The sequence below is a fragment of the Eptatretus burgeri genome, chromosome 6 (assembly GCF_056783735.1).
Source record: "Eptatretus burgeri isolate ZD-2024b chromosome 6, Ebu_testis_v1, whole genome shotgun sequence".
Taxonomy (NCBI): Eukaryota; Metazoa; Chordata; class Myxini; order Myxiniformes; family Myxinidae; genus Eptatretus; species Eptatretus burgeri.
Window position 1 is genome coordinate 80,869,504 of NC_140966.1, and position 20,589 is coordinate 80,890,092.

Below are 20,589 nucleotides of genomic sequence, written 5' to 3' on the forward strand. Positions count from 1 at the left end.
GTCTGGACGAGGGGTGCCGGAGAGGATTCGCCGGCCGGGTGGGAGGCCGGAACCAGGCGCGACCGCGCTGACGGTAGTAGGAGAGGATGACTCGATGGTCCATGAGGGAAGTCACTTCTTTCCTTTTCTTTTCAGGCTTTTGTATGTCTGTTTGTGGCACCAGTCTTGCAAAGTAAAACCTGTATAAGTGACTGTGCTGTCAATAATTGCCTTTTATTCGGTTGTAGCTCTGCGTATTGTTCTTGCTTTGACTGTTATATGTACATTACTGTATGGCTGTGAATACGTGCTTGTCTGAGTGTGAATAAAAGTGCTTGTCAAATTGTTTCCTGTTTCGTTGCGTCCTTTCCTTCGGTTGAAAGTTCCATCTTGCATCACGTAAGGGATTGGTAGTGGGTGTAGACACCCAATAAATAATCACGAACCGTCGAGGTCGATGATAACTCCGCTCGGTTATCCCTGCAGCACGGAACGAGCCACTTAAGCGGTTCGTGTCCGGAGTCGACCTGCGGCGTGGTACAACTCCTCGGTACGCTACCCGCGCGATTACTTCGGTATATCGACATTCGGCAATTCACCCTATTTTGCGCGGGTAGAATGCGGACTGGGTTGTGTTGAGGTTAAACCCCCACCCGTGACTGGCTCCTGGCGGTAGTTCCAGGAGGGTCACGACTGAATTGTCCGTTCCGGTGGGCGACTCGTCGCGATTCGAGTTACGTGGCCGATCGCATGCCGGGTGGGCCAAATTCGTAACAATATATACATATATATGTACATTAATTCATGCATGAGTATGAGAGAGTAAAAAGGTTATCTCCACCAACCAGGAACGAATGGTCCTGCTTAACCAAATCACAGCACATATATTATCCATGAAGGAATAATCTTCAGAACTCAGCACAGATGATAACCATGAAGAAATATTCATCAAAACTCAGCTTACAGGTTCACCATAAATGGTCCTTGGAACACAGAGAAATTCAGCATGGATGTTAACCATGAATAAATGGTCCTTAGAACTCAGGAATGAAGGAATAGTCCTCAAGAGTCAAGAGGTTAGAAATGGTCATTAGAAGTTAGTAAAACTAATCACAGATGTTAACCATGAAGGAATAGTCTTCAGAAAAAAAGATAAGCTTAGCACAGATGTTAACCATGAAGGAATCACAGATGTTAACCATGATGGAATTACAGATGTTGATCATGAAGGAAACACAGATGGTAACCACGATGGAATCACAGATGGTAACCACCATGGAATCACGGATGGTAACCACCATGGAATCACGGATATAAACCACGATGGAATCACAGATGGTAACCATGATGGAATCACAGATGTTAACCAGGATGGAATCACAGATGTTAACCATGATGGAATCACAGATGTTAACCATGATGGAATCACAGATGTTAACCACGATGGAATCACAGATGTTAACCATGATGGAATCACAGATGTTAACCATGATGGAATCACAGATAGTAACCATGATGGAATCACAAATGTTGATAATGAAGGAATCACAAATGTTAAACATGAAGGAATCATAGATGTTAACCATGATGGAATCACAAATGTTGATAATGAAGGAATCACAGATGTTAAACATGAAGGAATCACAGATGTTAACCATGAAGGAATGGTCCTCAGAGCTCAGGAAAGCTCAGCATGGATGTTAATCCTTCTCTACATAGAGTAGTTTCCAACCAGTTGGACATTCTACCCAGCAATATATGCTAAGTTTCCTGATGCCATTTGTCATATGGAAGTAATGTTCGTCGACTCTGAAACCTTCTTCTAATATGGACAAGCTTTTGGACTCCCTGTCATATAACAGCAACAGACTAGAGACTATATGAAACCTGTTTGAAGGAAGAGTTGAAAAGAATCATTGTAAAAGAACACAGAGAGCTGCTGAAGAAAAAGTCAGCCAGCCGTGAGTGATAAGAGTGTTTTATATACCGTACAGCATAAAGCTTGTACAACTGACTGCTCAACCATGCGGGCAGCAACCACACGAGATGTCAAACTAAATTATATGGATTTTGTTGGAGCTTCAGAGCATCCATAAAGCTCTGGTTCAGAAGCAGTGTCCCATGAATGGGACGGCAACAAAGCTGGTTGGATAATGTTGAGAAACCTGCCGACCAATATATCGTTTTTTTACCGATTTTTAAAATATTTTAAATCTGCAATCATGTCTTACTTGGAGAAACATGTCCTTATATGAGACAGAGTACATACTACGACTGTAGAACTGCTAATTGCAAGCAATGAATTGTGTGGGACACTGGCCTGGCACACCAGAGGTTGAGGGCTTGCAATTCAGCAGAACATACCAGTATTAAGAAGTTGGATTCTAACGTTTTCTGAAACTGAACTGGTCTCAGAATAAATCACCACGACACTACTGAATTATCGGTCAAACCCAACTGGCTCACTAATAACTTTCAAAGAGTGGGCCATCTGCTTGTCCAGTTTGGTCTGATCTCTGTGTGGTGTTAGTCCACATTTGGTTGTTGACAATGCTTCAGGGGCAATTCTTGATGATACAGCACATGCATTTATGTATCATTCTCAATGGGAAATACCAAGGCGACAGATAGAGTTGCTAACCCAGGCAAGACAGCTCAGAGGCAAGTGTGCGCACCTATAGGTTAACCTAGCAGTCCAAGTATGGTAAGGACAATGTGTTACATAGCAATAAGAACCATAAATCTGTATGTGGATACATCTGAGAAATTACTTTAAAGATTTATGTGGAGACTCATTGGGTTACCCGACATTCCCCTTTGCTAGTCTAATCCTGTTGGAATTTTGAAGAAATCAAATTTTGAAGAAAAAAATCTATATTTATTTATTTATTTATTTATTTATTGGGGGGTGGGGCGAAAACACTTACCTTCGTCCGCGAATGATGTCGAGGATCATTTAATAATACCTTTCTTGTAACGACAAAAACTTCGGCACTATATAGCGATTTTGAAGAAAAAAAAAACATCCATCGTATTTTTTGAAAATGTTCAAAAAAAATTTGAGGGGTTTTTGGGGGGATTTTTGCCAAAAACACTCCTCGGTGCTCACTGGTGAAAGTTTGATGAAGATCCGATTGGCCATCTCTGAGGAAAAATGGCGATGCACACACGTACACATCTCTCTGGTAGTTAGCGATTTTAAGACAATTTGTGGAGACAGGAAAAGTGCAAAGCAATTTTGGTGGTTGTCATAAATAAATCTCTCTAAAATGCAGGCAGAAACCAAGAAATTCAGCATCAGCCATATGGTTTCAGAAATCTCACAACCACCTGGGGAGAAACGTCAGCAGGAGGCTCGAAGCACGGAGGATCTGGGCCTGCTGGAATGATTGTGTTCACGTACTTTTTTTTTTATGATAGAATGTTTTTATTTGGCATTCTTCCTCTTTAATTGGTAATGCTGCTTCGTTGTTTTCAGTCTGACTCCTGATGGAAGGACTGACATGTTGAACAGCAATGAATTGGCATGTTTGGCACTCCTACCTAATCACCGGCATCCACCGGGCTCAAATCCAAGGTATATTACGTTAAGTTATCTACCGTCTCCAAATGTCCTTTCAATTAATCTAAAACTACTTTTGTGTGTTCACATGGCCAAAGGGTGGAGGTCTGCACTCTGATATTGATAGATAATTGAGGTGTTCATGCTAAGTCCTGAGCATTTTTGTCGCTAAGAACTGATCAGGTTTACACTCTGTCACAAAGTGTAAACAATTCCAACCTCAACAATCATGAGAATTGAACCGATGCCGCTCCCCTGCTCATGATTGAATGGGATCTGGGTCACTGCAATAAACAAAAATCGCAAAAGCACCAGATTATAACAAGTGATGATATCAGTGGTTTATCCATTTTCAACAAACAAGGAAAGTAAAGTGCTTTCCAGAATGAAAAGTCGTTTCGTTTCACTTCTACAAGCATGTGTGTGATGGTGCACTGCTAACTACATTGATCTCAATCTTCTGATGCAACCCCACGTGACGTCGATAATATAATCAATCGCAAACGGAATACTTAATGACATTTCTCTCTTCTTTGTTTTTTTTTTTGCGGATCAGATTCATTTCGGATATATCCCACGGGCGTTCAAAAAGTTATCCGATATGAACGCCTCTTGTAATGAGAACCATTTTATCATAGTTATTTTTCTTCTACAAGAACAAGGCTCTTGTAAGAGCAAGGAGAAATTGACAATGGGGTAGCGGGGCAATAATTTGTCACAATCAGCAGCAAAATAAACATACAGGAAAAGATGAAAGAGGTATATGTGTATCCGTGAATATGTATGTGTATAAAGGGACGGAAGGCGGTGAAGGCGCGTACCAGAACGAAGTTCACCAGGACAGAAGCACATGGGTTTATCCTCGAACCCACAACCAATAGACAAACACAGTAAATTTAACAAATGAGGGATTAATGAACATAAATCAATAAGTGATGATGAAAATAAATCGATGCGTGATAATGAAAACAAAACAAAGCGTGAGGTAATGAAACATGAGGTGAACTAAAACCGAATTTGAGAAGTCTCTAGACAGTCACAAAAACAGACAACGGGAAAGATAAAAATAAAAGAAAATCCTCCCTTTATTCTGGCACTTAGCTGTGTGTCCAGAGATGATCTTTTAGAAGCCTAGCTATCCACGAAACAGTGTAGCCAGCGCATGGGAAATGCACAGCAAAATGGCACCAAATTACTCCTCACAGTCATGTATGTGAGGTAATTCGTGCCGATGGTCCTCAACACCAGGGCCCTCGAACCGCCGTGCACATCCTTCGCATGATCGAGATTGCCACACTGCTCTCTCAAAGCTCTAGGTCCACATACACCAAATGGCGCCGCCTTTCTCCTTGATCATACAATAAGGTGATTGTTGCGGCTCTGAGACAAGGCCAAGAAACACGCTCTTCATCTACTCTTCTCCTCAGAAACATACAAACTCCAAGATGCAGTCGAAGTTAATGGCTAGCATCCCATTTCAGTACGTGAACAAATTCACACCAGCATGGACAAGAATCATGCTGCCTTCTTGACCGTGTTGAGAAGCCAGAGAGGTCCAATGTCTCAACTGCGTTCCTCACACCAACTGCGCTCTTGTCTTTCTAGTCCCTTCTGATTTCACACCAAACAATCTCAAGCCTCGGGGGCATGGCCTGCTTGTTGTTGTTGTTGTTGTTGTTGTTGTTGTTGTTGTTGTTGTTGTTGTTGTTACAACGCCACTCCTCTTTGTAGCCAGCCTTGTAAAAGCAAAAACGAAGGAGAAGGTCACAGGGGGCAATCAAATACTGGGAGAAACTAGCCTTAAACCCTACCCAGTTAACACAGCACCACCACGTGTCGTGAGACGTAACAATCTTAAGCCGACAGTTTTCCCACTAAAATTACATTGAGATGTTTCCTGCTCGCCCAATGACCATGCGAGTCTATACAATCCTATCTTTACTATGAAATTCCTTCATCTACCCCATATATATATATATATATATATATATATATATATATATATATATATATATATATATATATATATATATATATATATATATATATATATATATATATATATATATATATATATATATGTATATATATATATATATATATATATATATATATATATATATATATATACACATAAATAATACTTCAGCGTTGCCCAGTTGAAAAACGAAACTGTAATGCCCTCTGCCACCACCAGATGGCACTATACGGGGAATAAACTCCTCAGCTGCCCTCTTATCCCTGAGCCTGTCAACATTCCCTGAGCTTGTCAAAATCCAGCCCAGGCTTGGATGTTACCATTCTCCTGGATGTATGCTGCAACTTCAGAGTTGCTATAACAAGCCTGTGGTTGGTATTGAAGAACTGAGCACTCTAATAGCCCCTACAGTTCTATATCATGTTCCAGCGACCAACAATGAACACATGGTCAATCTCCTTTGCCACATCACCACCAAATGGAATACCAAGTCCAGCGATGAGGTTGTGGGTGCTGAAACTATGAACCAGCCACCCTAAGTCCACAACTTCTTGTGAAGTAAAGGAACTTGGTGCTATTCTGGTTCACAGTTCCAGACCTATGGGGACGAACACATGTCTCATCGACATCCCTATCAGTGCCAATCGATGCATTGAAATTCCCCAAGACTAGAAGAGTATCTCGACTGGGGCACTGGTCATCCACAGACTCAAGCATGGCATAGAATGTGTTCTTCACAGTGAGATCACTCACCTCAGTCAGAGTATATTTTAAAACGCAGGAAATTACACCCAAGGCGTGACAAATCCTAAGTCTCTTAATATCCTCATTGACCAGTGTTACCTCAATTATCATTGGAGTCAGCTTATTGGACACGGCTACAGCAACTCCTTGGACATGGTAACCATCAGAGTGACCATACCTGTAGTAGATATAACCACCTGCCATGATCTCGCCACAAGCCAGTCTCTGAACCTCAGAGAGTGCTGTAATACTGATGTTCAAGTGCTGGAGCTCAGATGATAACAGAGACAGGTAATCATCTTCTCTTAGGAAGAGGACATTCCAGGCACCCACCCAAAAGGACTGCCTCAGGTTAAGATAGTCAGAGAGGACAGAAATAGCACAAGTTGTGTCTGGTGTGACACGGCAGCAACAGATGAAGGGAGCCAAGGAAAGCAGTCATGTCCTTGCACAGAGGGCGAGTTATGTGTGCAGCCCGGTGTGAGACGAGAGGAAGGTGTTGCTGGGTGGGGTGTGGTGTCACTTTGCAGCTCGAGAAGATCTATGGAGCCTATCAGGTCAGCCCCAGGGATCTGCTACTCCTGCGACTCATTGGGAATGACTCAATTAATCAACTTCCCGACACGGATCTCAACCAATGGTACTCCTCTTCTGGATCCGATTTTGACAAATTTCCATGAAAATATCTGCTGTTCTTCCTCCGATCCAATCGGTTCTTCTGACCACGTGCTTGTCAAAGTAAACATCTCTCTGGCTGTTATTAGAGAACCACCTCACCACCGTAGAGTCTGGAAATTCACTCAAGCTGATGGGCAGGGTATCAATTTGGTTTCAGACCAGGTCCCTCTACCCTGGATATGCTGCTTCTGCTCTCCCAACAATGGATGGAGGTCCTCAATGCCGGACATGAAATCAGAGCCATATCCCTTGACATATCACGTGCTTTTAACATGGTCTGGCACCCTGCCCTGCTCACCAAACTCTCTTCCTATGGTATCCGAGGCAATCTCCACTCATCGCTCGCAGACTTCCTCTTCTGTCACAGCCAACTAAATGGAGTTCTCTCATCCCCTCTTCCTGTCCAGGCTGGAGTTCCTCAAGGCAGCATTCTGGGCCCTGTTACCTTCGCATTCTGCGAAAGGTTATGTTTTGGTCGGCGTGTATTTATTTATTTATTTATTTATTTGTAATCTTGTGATTCGTATAACTCAAAAAGTATTAAACCGAATTGCATGAAATTTGGTGGCATGATTGGTTATTAGCCAGGAAGCATTCGATTATATTTTGGGATCGTTCGGGTCAAAGGTCAAGGTCACGAAAAGGTCAAAATCGTCTTTTTACGATAACACGGTCAATTTTTATTCAATTTGCATGCAACTAATGCCAAAATGTTCAGAATTCAACGCCTCATCTTATGATATGCAATATGACACAATGACGCCCATACTCTTGTTACCGGTTAGGGGTCAAAGGTCAGGGGGGTCACGACCTTGAAAAATATGCGGTTTTTGTCATAACGCGGTCAACTCTTGTCCGCTTTACATGAACCCAGCACCAAAATGTTCAGAATTTAATGCCCAATCTTGTGACACAATGACGTCATAACACATGTCACCGGTTGGGGTAAAATGTCTGGGGGGAGGGTCACGCCCTTGAAAAATATGCAGTTTTCGGCATAACTCAGTCAATTCTAATTCGATTTGCATGAAACCAGCATCAAAATATTCACTATTTTGTTCTCCACGCTCTCATGCCAGGTGCAACTAGAACGGGCACTCGACACAGTGCATACCTTCGCCGCGGCCACTTTTCTGAGAGTGTGGAGAACAGAATAGTGAACATTTCTTTTTTAGTGATTTTAAAAAGACGGGGGGGGGGGACTGAACTTACGAAATGTGCAGAAATTATTGGCACGCGCACTTAATTAGGAATTGTTCTTTGCCCTTTTATTAATTAGGAACTAGCTGATGTCATTCTTTATAATATCAAAAATAGCACGATTAGCTTAATGTGTCTATTTTACATGACATTGTCATGATGTGTTCGGCTGTCGTTGCAATTTAAAACTAGAATTAAAAAATTTTAAAATTTGCATGCAATGCATGCAATTTTAAAAAAAAAGTAGTGGCGGCGAAGGTATGTGCTCTATGAGTGCCCGTTCTAGTTCTTTTTCTGTTTTTCATCAATGATCTCTCCGACTCTCTAGAAAATCCTCTTTATCTCTTTGCTGATGACTTCACCCTCTGCCATACCATCCGTCATCACTCAGAACAGCAAGATGCAGCTTCTTCACTCTCTACAGATCTGGATAAAAATCACAAACTGGTCCAACACGTGGAACATGTTTTTCAATCCTGACAAATCTCACACTCTCACTCTATCGCTCCGAAAGGACAGTTTAGAACCCCCCCCCCCCAAATCGACTTTCTCAACAATCCTCCTGAAGAAGTCCTTTCTTTCAAGCTCCTGGGTCTCACTATCTGCCGTGGTCTTTCCTGGGAAAGCCACATTTCCAACCTGGCCTCCAAAGCCAGTCACCTACTGGGAATCCTCCATCATACAAAGTCCTTCCTCGGCTAAACTGAGCTCCTGACCACATACAACGCTTTCATCCGCAGCCTGATGGAGTACTGTTCTCCCCTCTAAGCTGGTGCTCCTGCCTCTCACCTTTCTCGGCTTCATGGTGTGGAAACCAAGGCATTTATGATCATTGGTATCTCCCCCGGTGAGGCTGTGTCTTTGGGCCTCTCACTCTCTCACCACAGGCAGGTCAGTGGTCTTTCTGTCTTCTACCATCTCCTCTCCGGTCTCACCCCCCCCCCCTTCCCACTCTGTCTGCGATATCCCCCCCCATCCCCACCATATTTCCACAGGGCGCTCAAGGTCCTCCAGCAACCCCCTTTCTGGTAAAACTACCAAAATCACGAATCACTGCTCACCTTCACTCTTTCATTCCTCTTTTTCCCCACCTTTGGAATAACCTCCCACACTCTATTCAATCCATTCTTCCCTCCAGGACTTCAGAACAGCTGTTCACCACCACCTCTTATCTTCCCCTATCCAAAATCTCGATCTTTTCTACACCCATTAATCCACCCCAAATCCACCTCCTTCAAATTCCCTGCTTTCCTTCCTGAAAATCCCTGTAATGTCCATATTGTATTCCCCATGTTCCCCGCTCAATCCCTCTCCCTTCCACAGATCTCCTCATGTCTCTGTTCCCCACTGTTTTGTCCTTCCCTCTCCCACCCCTCTTGTCCCTTGCTGTGCATCGTGTGCTGGCTCTCATATGAGCCTCGACAATGTATACAAAAAAGGGGGGAGGGGTTAGAAAGGATGTGGTGGAAGTGGATGGACACCTCTTGCATATCGCTAATTAAAGAATCTGCAGGATAATCTGGTTATTCGTGGAATTCCGATGGGATTTAATTCAGATATGACCATTGGAGGTTAGGATTGGAGAATATGTGCAACATTAATAACAGTGAGAAATGGAGCCATCTATTTTTTACATACTCAAACATGGTGGAGATTTTGAACTTTCACCTCCCCAAACTTCTATCTCCTCCAAACCCCTTTCCTCCTCTTATACTCCCAAACCCATTCCTTCCTTTCTCTCTCACACCCTCTCAAAACAGTATCTTACATAATTCAAAGATGAACCCAAGTTCAGCGAGGGATGACATGGGGACAAGCCAGTTATTCCTTGCGGGGTTGACACAAAAGTCTATACATGGTTACCATGAGAGATGATTGACATTTTCATGAGTATAGATGGGACTGCCGGATTAATGCCACCTGCCGACGCCACACGACAATGACACTTTAAGAGACTGACCTCAAGACTTGGAAAATCGAATCTGAGCGAGATTTCGCATGTGCTGAGAGCTGAATCATGGAATCGAACTGAAGTTGGACAGAACACTCCCCCCTCCTCCAACCCCATCCCCTGCCTATAAACAGCTCGCTCTCTCATTGCTCACTTCACAATCCAGTCGACATATCAAGGAAAACTCAAAGAAGAGAAGCAATATTAAAATGCTGACGTTGTGCAGGCTTGCACATCTGCTGAATATTTATGAAGCATATATGTAAGGAAATAAAGCCTGCCAAATAAACTAATCCAGCCTTTAATTAGCAGCATTAAAACTCGGTTGTGAAGGGGCTGTTTGGATCACCAAATCACCTTTGAGCATGTCATGGCATTGGTTACATTTATCTCTCTTTTGTCTTGCTCGATCGTTTCTTCCCATGTCCTTTGTTCTTCAGCCTTCCTTCTCTTTTTCCCTTTCAGAATCGATTTGGTGGGATGCCTTTATGGTGATTTTAAATTGCACCTGGACTTTTGTTTAAAACTTCAACGTACTTGACTCTGAGGTCTGAACTGACTCACCAAGTTTCGAATCTCGACCCAACTATAAACCATCATTCTGGTGTTTCTCATGGAGATCGAGGCATCAACGTGTGTGCCGTTCATTAGAACGACTAAGCTGGAGGCTCCGTCTGCTGGGTTTAGTTGGTAGATGCGAACAACTGTAAAGAGGAGGGAAGTTAGAGCTGACACCCTGGCCAAATTACAAATTCCTGCAACTTCAGTCAAGTATCCTGAAAAGGTGTGGCGATTTTTCTTGGCTCGGCTTGGTTCGAGCCTCAGAATGTTTCAAATGTACTGTATAATCATATTATTACAGAAATGGCTTAAGGGGTAAATGGGGAATCGTTTATAATAGTTATTTAATAGTGTGTGTTAGTATAAGTGTGATGTAATTATTGTAATCTGCGAGGCAGTGTATCAAATTAGGTGTTCAAAGCTCTTGACTGCCTTCCCCCAGTGTTTAGATCTAAGCCCCCTTTTTCCCCTTCCCTTTATTCTATGCCTGGTGTTGGCTTGATTGTTAGGGTGGTGGGCTTGGGATCCTAGGATCCTGAGTTTAAATCGCACTCAGCTGTTGAATTAATACCAGGTGAGGTTGATTCTGCCCGTTATCCTTCTGAGGTTGACAAAATGAGTGCCAGCTTGCAGGTATCCTGTGTTGGAGTGGTGACCTATCCAGGATTGTGCCAATAGCCAAGGAGACTGCTTAGGCAGCATCAATGGGATGGATGGATGGACGGACGTTTTCCCAGTCTCCTCACAGCATAATAAGAAGTCAGAAAGCCGTGTTCAGATAGAAGCTCCTGTCACATGCCAGTAAGCCTGGTGTGTGAATTGAAGGAAAATGACTGGGCCCATCCCAGTCAATCATTGCAGGCATGTGATCCTTGCTTGACATTAGAAAAGAAAGAGCACCAGGGAGGAGAAGGTGGCATTCTTCTGTGAAGATCACATTTTGGGGAACATTGCACTGTGTGGAGATTATGCTATGCTCCGTGGACCCGAAAGCTACATGGCTCCATGTGGAGATCGCGCTGAGGAAAACAAGCCGTATGGAGATCCCACAGAGAGGGTTACACAGTCTACAGACTCTATCTCCTGCTGTGTCCTGTGTTTACTGAATGAATGAGAGACAGATAACGTTAAATAATCAAGTTCATCATCAAGATATGGCAAGCATGAGTGCATATTGTTTGTTATATTGGCTTAGTTGAATTTTTTCTCAATTTTTGTCTCCTATTCTCTTCTCTTCAACCTGTTTAATACACTTCAACATACTATAATATTCTCTTGCATCCCATCTAATAAAAACTTAATGAGAACCTGTTTCCTGGCCATGGGGGGAAGGGCGGGGGGCAGGTAACTCCAAGCACATTTAGTTAATTGGTAAATTAAAGCAGAAGCTGCAACACTTGGGAACTCGCACATTTAAGGTGCTATATTCAAAGCGGGAGGTCGCAGACAATTATGCACAGCTTGATCTTGACCTGTCTCCATTTGCTCAGCCATTTTGACAGGCAGATTTGTCAATGGCATGAGTTGGGTGATGAAGTATATTCTGGAACCTCTCAAATCAACATTGAAGTCTGTAAGGATTTTGCAAAGTCCTCTACTTTTCCTGACATAAACATGGAGCTGATACTCTTGGTTCCCACCTTTTGAGTGGTTGTAAGTATATGGTAAATATATTGCACAAACAAGGCATATTCAATTATAAAGGAAATTCCTTACAGAAACATGTGTTAAGTTCCTCAACTAATAAAAATTCAATGGTGAATCTCGAGCATCTCCAACGTCTGATACAGGCCTCCACATTAACTTTTAGGGTGCCCTACCAGGCACCAGTTTTTTGTAATTTCGATTTTTTTTTGGGGGGGGGGGTGGCTGAAAAAAAAAAATATATATATATATATATATATATATATATATATATATATATATATATATATATATATATATATATATATATATATATATATATATATATATATATATAAAACTGTGATTACAAAGCAACTGCCAAGGTAAGCCTCTCCCGGTTTACCTTTGGCATTCATCCATGATTTACTCTTGGCCAACGATACACCCATGGCATATTTTGTTCAGACCACCATATCACTTTCACTTTCAACATTTCAAGATAAAGTGCAAATTCAGAAAATATGTCCCGATCTTGAATATATTGATAAAACTCAAAATCATGGAAATTGGTGGAAAATTATTCAAATAATGATCAAAAAGGTGTTTTTGTTGATTAACTCACAACATAAAAAAGTAGGTCAAGGACACGAATCAAATATCAGGTGTACAACTTCAGTACAGGTATGCTATTGCAATGCAAGAACATCTTGGAAGGCCAAGCGGTTTTTCAAATTCTACATTGGCAAAATTGAGCAATGACAAACAACTAGGTTTTTATTCAGACCGCCATTTGACCTTGACCACATTATGTTTTTTCAGCTCGCCCATTAACTCGGAGGTGTATGATGTAAATTAAGCATAAATGTGACATTCTGTAGGGCGTAGGCTATCTAGTGAGGGCAATTTAGTTCTGATCGGACAAATCTTAATTGAGTTATGGTGAAAAATGTTAAAACGTCTGTAACTGGGTCATGACCTAAAATATTAGCTTTAGACCCTGAAAATATTAGGGCCTAGGCTATCTAGGGAGGGCAATTTTGTTGTGATCAGACAAAGATGTCGAGTTTTGGTGAAAAATGTTAAAATGTCTATCATTACATTGTGACTGAAAAAAATTTGGTCAACCCTGCATATTTTATACATTCATTATTGCTGTAAAATTTATTTCTGAAAGTCTGAGCCATCTGAGGCTTGGAAATTATGAATGCAGGAAGGGAAAAAAAAAGGGATTTTTTTTTTTCATTGGTGGTTCAGTACTCCTAACGGTCAAATATATTCTGGGGTACTGTCAATGCAATTTCTTCAAAATTAGCATAATGGGCTTGAGTGTGATAAGAACAATAATATAATGTTGTCAATGAAACTTGATATTAAAATAAATGTTTTGTGATAAATCTGTAATGGAAAATATACTCAAATATGGTATGATTTTATATGCTTAAACATCAATCTCTTTTAATATAAATTTATGTAATCATATCTTTCCTCTATATAGAAAGATGATCAACCTGCTGAGTAAAGATGTTCAAAACAGGTTGGCCTTTCAACTCAAACTTTAGTCATTATTCAGTATAAAAGAATTGCCTATCATTTATATACAACATATGGAATGTTGGGATTAAGAAATGTCCAGATGTATTCACCAAGCTCTGATTTGTATTCACCTGATTGCTTCAAGATAGTATATTTCCTCAGTCTTTAGACTTTTAACCAACATAATATAGAAATCCATTATTGTACCCAAAGAGCTGCAGTCTTGACGTCATTCTATCATTCTGTGCGTCATTCTGTGCCAGGAGAGAATCTACACATCTGGATTTGATGTATATATATATATATATATATATATATATATATATATATATATATATATATATATATATATATATATATATATATATATATATATATATATATATATATATATGCTGCAATCCTTGAATCAAATCAAGCTGCAGGCTGCACGAAGGTTGAAAATGATGTCCACCTGGGAATATAAACTGTGGTGCCAGCGTTTGGAAATAAAAAAAAGAATTATCTCACTAAACACAAATAAAGAACTCAACATTTCCATGTATCTCAGGGATCTGGAGCAGGACTGTGTTCTTCTCTCTGGATAACTCCATGTGCGCATTTGTATTTGTTTGTTTGTATTTGTTTATGTTGTTTGTTAAATAAATGACTCAAATGTACAGGATGACTTCATAATTTCTTCAACAGTACCATTAAAGATTGGGGGTGCTAATTGTAGAAAAACCCTACAACAGCAATCAGCCTTCCCCTATCCTAAAGGGCAGGCGTTCCCAACCCAGAGTTGCGACCCAAATTTGGGTCGGAAAGGCCTTCTGATGGGTCGCAGATGATTATGCACAGCTTGATCTTACAGCAATATTCCATATTCAAACGTTGACAACTTGCTAACTTCTCAAAATCCCGTTTTTTTTCACGACAAAAGCATTTTATCTGGCGATTTTTTTATGGTAGGTTCCGGTATCATTTGGGTCATGAGCTGAATGTGATTTTCAGATTTCACAAAGAAGTATGCTGTGTTGATCAGCTTAGTTACACAAGCGTACTGATCCCCGTCAATGCAGGTTATATGTTGAGGGATGGGAACTGGTGCAGAAGTCACTGCAGAAGTTTTCTCTGATCACAAGTGTCTCTGCATTGGTGGACTCACGGTCATACTTGGAGTGTTTGTGCATTTTTACATTGCTTCGCCTGAAGTTTGTTGACCCAGTGAAGAAGGGCCCTGACCAACCCTCTCATACATCACAGATTATTTTATCATTCTCTCCGTTGTATTCAAGCAACTGGAATTTGTCCTTCCATGCTGCCTGTAACTTTCTTTGCTTTCTCTTCTCATAATTACTCTGCTTCTTGGGATGGGAAGTCTCACCAATGGACTCTGTAACTGTAAAGTCACTGGTAGAGGCACCAGCTGAGCTCACTGGCAGAGGAATGTCACTGGCAGGGGCACCAGCTTGATGTGCAGGCAGAACACGAGGACACTCTCCTCTCGACCCCCCTCAACATGTCGTCCTCCTGCTGTATCAGGAATACTCTCCTCCTGACTTTCTGCCCCACTCTCCACATTTTGTCTTTTTACAGGCACAAAGCACAATTGAGAGAGTATTTTGACTCATTCTTCTGATTTATCTAAATTGATGCAGCTTGGCCCTAATTAGGCTTACTTTACTCTTATTGGGGGTGTTACGCATATTCATTGAAATAATTATATTTTTTAATATATCTCTACAAGTTGACTTTCATAAAAGTTTAATTCCCTGTTATTATGATTGAATTAGGTTTAAAATTTTACCATGGACCAATGGCCCACTAAATATTTGCAGGTGCTTTCTCTTAGTATGCTGAATTTTAATCCCCATCATAGAAAGCTCATTTTCGTATTTAAAAAAAAAATGAACTTGCCAAGGAAACTGCACAAAACCAAAATGAGAGAACTATGTGAGCCTGTCATTGTTTACATTTCTGAGAACGACCTACAAGACTGGCTTGGAGACTAGACCGACCCACTCCCAGAACACGTTATATGAGTCGTTCTGCAGACGAGTCTGCATGGACATTATTATCCCTGAATGATGTGGGCCTCTTCGTGTACCATCACCACTGAGATGTATCGTAACAATGTACACGTGTCATTTTGGATAGAGCTCAGAGGTGATCATCAAATTGTGAATCATAATTAATCAACCAATCGTTTTCATATCTTGGTTTGTGTATTTGCAAGTTTGCTGCATATTCCCACAGACCACATGTGAGTGTAGTACATCTGAGAATTATCAACAGTACCTCTAAATTTGGCAGTGTACAAAGTAGATTTCAAAAACCCTTGTCACTGATCATGCTGATTGCAAATTTGGGGGTCAAAATTTATGTTTATTATGCAATTTTGAGGGTGCCTGACAGGGGATGCATCCATTGCGTCCATACTCTGTGCAGAGCGTCGGTGCTGCCTAAGCAGTCTCCTGGAGAGGTCACCACTCCCACACAAGATACCAGCGAGCTGGCACTCATTTTGCCAACCTCTGAAGGATGACAGACAGTCAACCCCACCTGGTATTAATTCAACTGATGAGGGGGATTTGAACTCAGGATCCTAGGATCCCAAGTCACCCATCCTAACCATTAAGCCAACACCAGGCATATACACTGGACAGCGCCAACACCAGGCAGTGCCTGATCAGGCATCCAAAACCCAACCACTTATAAACTTTGGGTGCCCGACGCTAAAATTAGGTGTCCCAGGCACCAGGACATATGTTCACATTGAGCCCTGTCGAATATAATATTATATCTGAAGAATGAAATTATAAAAAAGAGGAATGTAAAGTCCTTACAAAGAGGCGCTTCATATCGAGGGAAATGAATATAGTCACGAGGCCCAATGCAGAATAGTGTACGACCCTGCTGATTCCGTGTTAGAATAGTGCAACAGGTGTAAATTGACTGCCCAGACACACAGAAACGTGAATCAACTTGTTGTCAACTCTGGATATGGATAGTATGGCCGCCATGACAGTTTACAAAATGGTCGCCATTAAATACACTTTTCGTCATATTTCAGCCGCAAATTGACATGAAATTACAAAATTAGGGTCGATTTCCATGTTTTTGAGCATGCCTGAGCTGATGGGAGTATAGAAAAAAAACATTGCTCCATCCATTTTCTAAAAATAATATGACTTGTTTTTCACCATATTATTTTTAAAGAAATGTTCAGGCTCGAATTAGAATGTCTGATTATACAAACCACAATCAATGAATTTTACAACTTTGCTATAAAATGAACCTAAACTACATAACTGTGTGTTTTTCTGTTACCCAGGACTAACTGAAAAATGAAAGCCGCAAGATTTCTCACAGGGGGTTCAAGGGATCGAGAAGAAGAAGAGCATGTAGACTGGAATAAATGCTTTATTTGCCAGGACAGTTCAAAAACTAGCAAGTCAACGCCACTTCGAAAGACTACAATCGTTGGTGTGAAAACTGTAGCTGAATGTTGCAAAGAAAGAGAGAAATATAATGACACTAAATATGTTGACTTATTCTCAAGAATCAGAAAATATTCTGTACCGGAGCACGTCGAAAAGATTCAATGGCACAAATTCTGCTATAGTGACTTTACTCACGCACAAAAAATAGACAGACTGAAGTCAAGGATTCAGCCACAATCTGTGACTTACGCAGAAGAGATACCCACAACATCAGGTTCCTCAGAGAAATACCATGTCCCAAAGTCACTAAGATCCGCGCACAGCGCTATGGATTGGTCAAAATGCGCTTTCTGCCAGACTGACATTCCTGGAAAAGCTGGTGTCCTGACAAATGTTGAATTTGATCACACATCATCCAGGATGCTTAGTTTGGCCCAATTTGACCCCACCATGCGTCACAGGTTTGCAGGTGTTTCAGACTTGATGGCAGCTGAAGGTAAATATCACCTCAAGTGTTATGTTTCTTTTCGCAGAAAGTATAAAAAGGAGAGTGGAGAGAAAAACCAGTCTCCTGAAAGCATCTGTTTCAGAAATGTGATGAACCAGCTTGAGAAAGAGCTGCAGAAGGGACATGTATTTACCCTGAAAAACATCTGGGAACACGACAGCATGCTGTTATTGAATGATTTTGGAATTGAGGCTGGAGCCTACAAAAGCTACAATTTCAAGCAGAAAGTGGAGGTTCACTTTGGTAGTGACAAGGTGACATTCGTGCAGCCATTGGATGTCACAAAACCCCTCATAGTTGCGTCCTCAACTGTGACAAAGTTTGCCATGAGAACCGCCGTGAATGATTTATCTGAAGAAGGTGAAAGTTCTGAAGAAGATGAATTGGCCCAGTGCAGTCTGCCTCATCATGAGAACGAAATCCTTAGCTGGATCTTCAGAGTGGGCATAAAGATTTACAGTGACGTAAAACACTCTCCAGGGCATAGCATTATCGGTGGACTGAACACAGAAAATGCAGAGCGAATTGTACCTGAAACTCTGTACATGCTTGTAAAGCTTCTTTGTGGTGGTGACAGCACTGACAAGATGGACAATGAAGAAGCGGATGAGACAGATACCAAGAACAAAGTTCTGAGCATCTGCCAAGACATTATTCATGTGGCTTCAGGAGGCAAAAAACTGACCCCCAAACACCTGGGCCTTGGCCTTGCTCTTCACCAGGCTACACGCTCAAAAGAGCTTGTCAATCTTTTTCATGCAGCTGCACACACAGTTGGGTACGATACAGTGAGGCACATTGACACAGCAATTGCCAATGATGTTATACAATGCTTCCGAGATAATGAGCCTGGTGTTGGCGCAGTGGTTAGGGCAGCGGCTTGGGATCCAAGAGGTCCTGAGTTCAAGCCCCGTTGAGCCACTGAATTAATACACCAGGGGGTTGACTCAGCCTGTCATCCTTCCGAGGTCGGCGAAATGAGTACCAGTATACTGGGCCGGTGTATACCCCGGTTAAAATAGGTGTACCATATCCCTGTGTCGCAAGAGGCGACCAGGGTTGCGTCAGGAAGGGCATCCGGCGTAAAACATGTGCCAAATCACTATGCGGATCATAATGGATGATCCGCTGTGGCGACCCCTAACGGGAGCAGCCGAAAGAAGAAGAAGAAGAATGCTTCCGAGATAATGGAAATGTCATGACCCCAAGGAACTTTCTCAACATCCCAACTACCACAGGATATTTGAGATATTCTAATGACAACATTGACATAATTGAGGAGACGCTGACTGGGTCTGGCACTTTTCATGCAAGTCAGTGCGTGGCCCTCAGACGCAAGGGAGAACAAGAGCCAGTGATGGACATTCAGATTAAACCTGGCCGCTCCAAAGTTCTCAGTGCCCCTCCTGAAATGACAAGCATCCAAGAGGCCAATATGACCAACTTGAAGCCAGAACCTGTTTTCTCTGAACCACTGCAGCATACATGGTACTCACCCGTTGAACAGAAAATCAAAGCAGCCAACACTCAGGAGCTTGCCTGGATCTTGGCCAGATTGCATCAACAAAATAATCAGGCCGTTCCAGGCTGGAGTGGCTTTAACCAGAAGATGTCCACAGTTGAGCCACCAGTGACAGTCATCGGGCCAATGCCGATTCTGAATGCCCCAGCACATGACTTTGACACGCTGTGGACGGTTCTACAGAAATACCAGGCAATGACAAAGAAGATTGGGGAGAAGTACACTGTCATCAATTCCTGATGAGAGTGTGATTGCAGATGCTGAGTCATTTGTCTGCAGGCTTTATGACCCTCATGGCCAAGATAACTCAATTCAGCGAGTAAGATGTGATCTGTTTCTCAGTCTGACCAAAGCTATTGAGAATCTGCCTCCAACTCGCGATGCTCTGATTCTACACATCAAGCGAGCGCACTACCAGACTTTTGTGTGGAGAAGAGCCTTGGAATCTGAACCACATCTACCTGCACCTGAGAACTGTGGGTGGGAACAGGTCGTCAAAGATGGCAACGAGACATTTCAGCCGCGACTCATGACTGCACAGCCTATTACTGCTTACTGTGTAGAACTGACGACATGCAAATGCCGTGGGTCATGCTCAACTCGACGGTGCAAATGTACACGGAATGGACTGCCTTGCACGAAAGCATGTGGATGCAAAGCCCTTTGTAGGAACCCGTTCAGTGTACAAGCCGATCAATAGCTCTGAAAATTGTACTTGGGTGTTCTCACAACACTTTTCTCTTCTGCAAAGCAACGTAATTTTGTGTTAGAAAGAATCTGACAGCTGTTGAAATAACCTTTGACTGACTGTAAACCCATCTCCATCAATAGTGCTAAACATTTTCTTTTTAACATTTGTTGCTCGTATGTGCATTTTCAATTTCGTCTTTAAGTTGTCAATTATGTGAAAAGTTGTGATCCAGTACAAAAATAAAGCACAAAATAGTGTTCCTCGTGTCAGATTACATAGTATTTCACAATCATGACAAATTTCTGGCTAGTACAATTTGCAGTAAGAAAAAGACTAAATCTGATGGCGGCCATTTTGATTACTGTCATGGCGGCCATAATATTCAGATGCAGACTTGGCAACAAGTGGAACTAGACTTGGTCATGCCTAGACTCTTCAAAAACACCAGTTGCACCATTCTAACATGAAATCAGCAGCGAACCTATTTTCTAGGCTAGCTACAGATTTTGGCTTCTAGACTAATAAATAGAGCCGTTAGCCTGAAAAGGTGTACATCCCTATGATTGCATGGACTTGTTTAAGAGATTTGAGGATGCACAGCTGCCCTCTAAAAACCATTTTACATCAACAT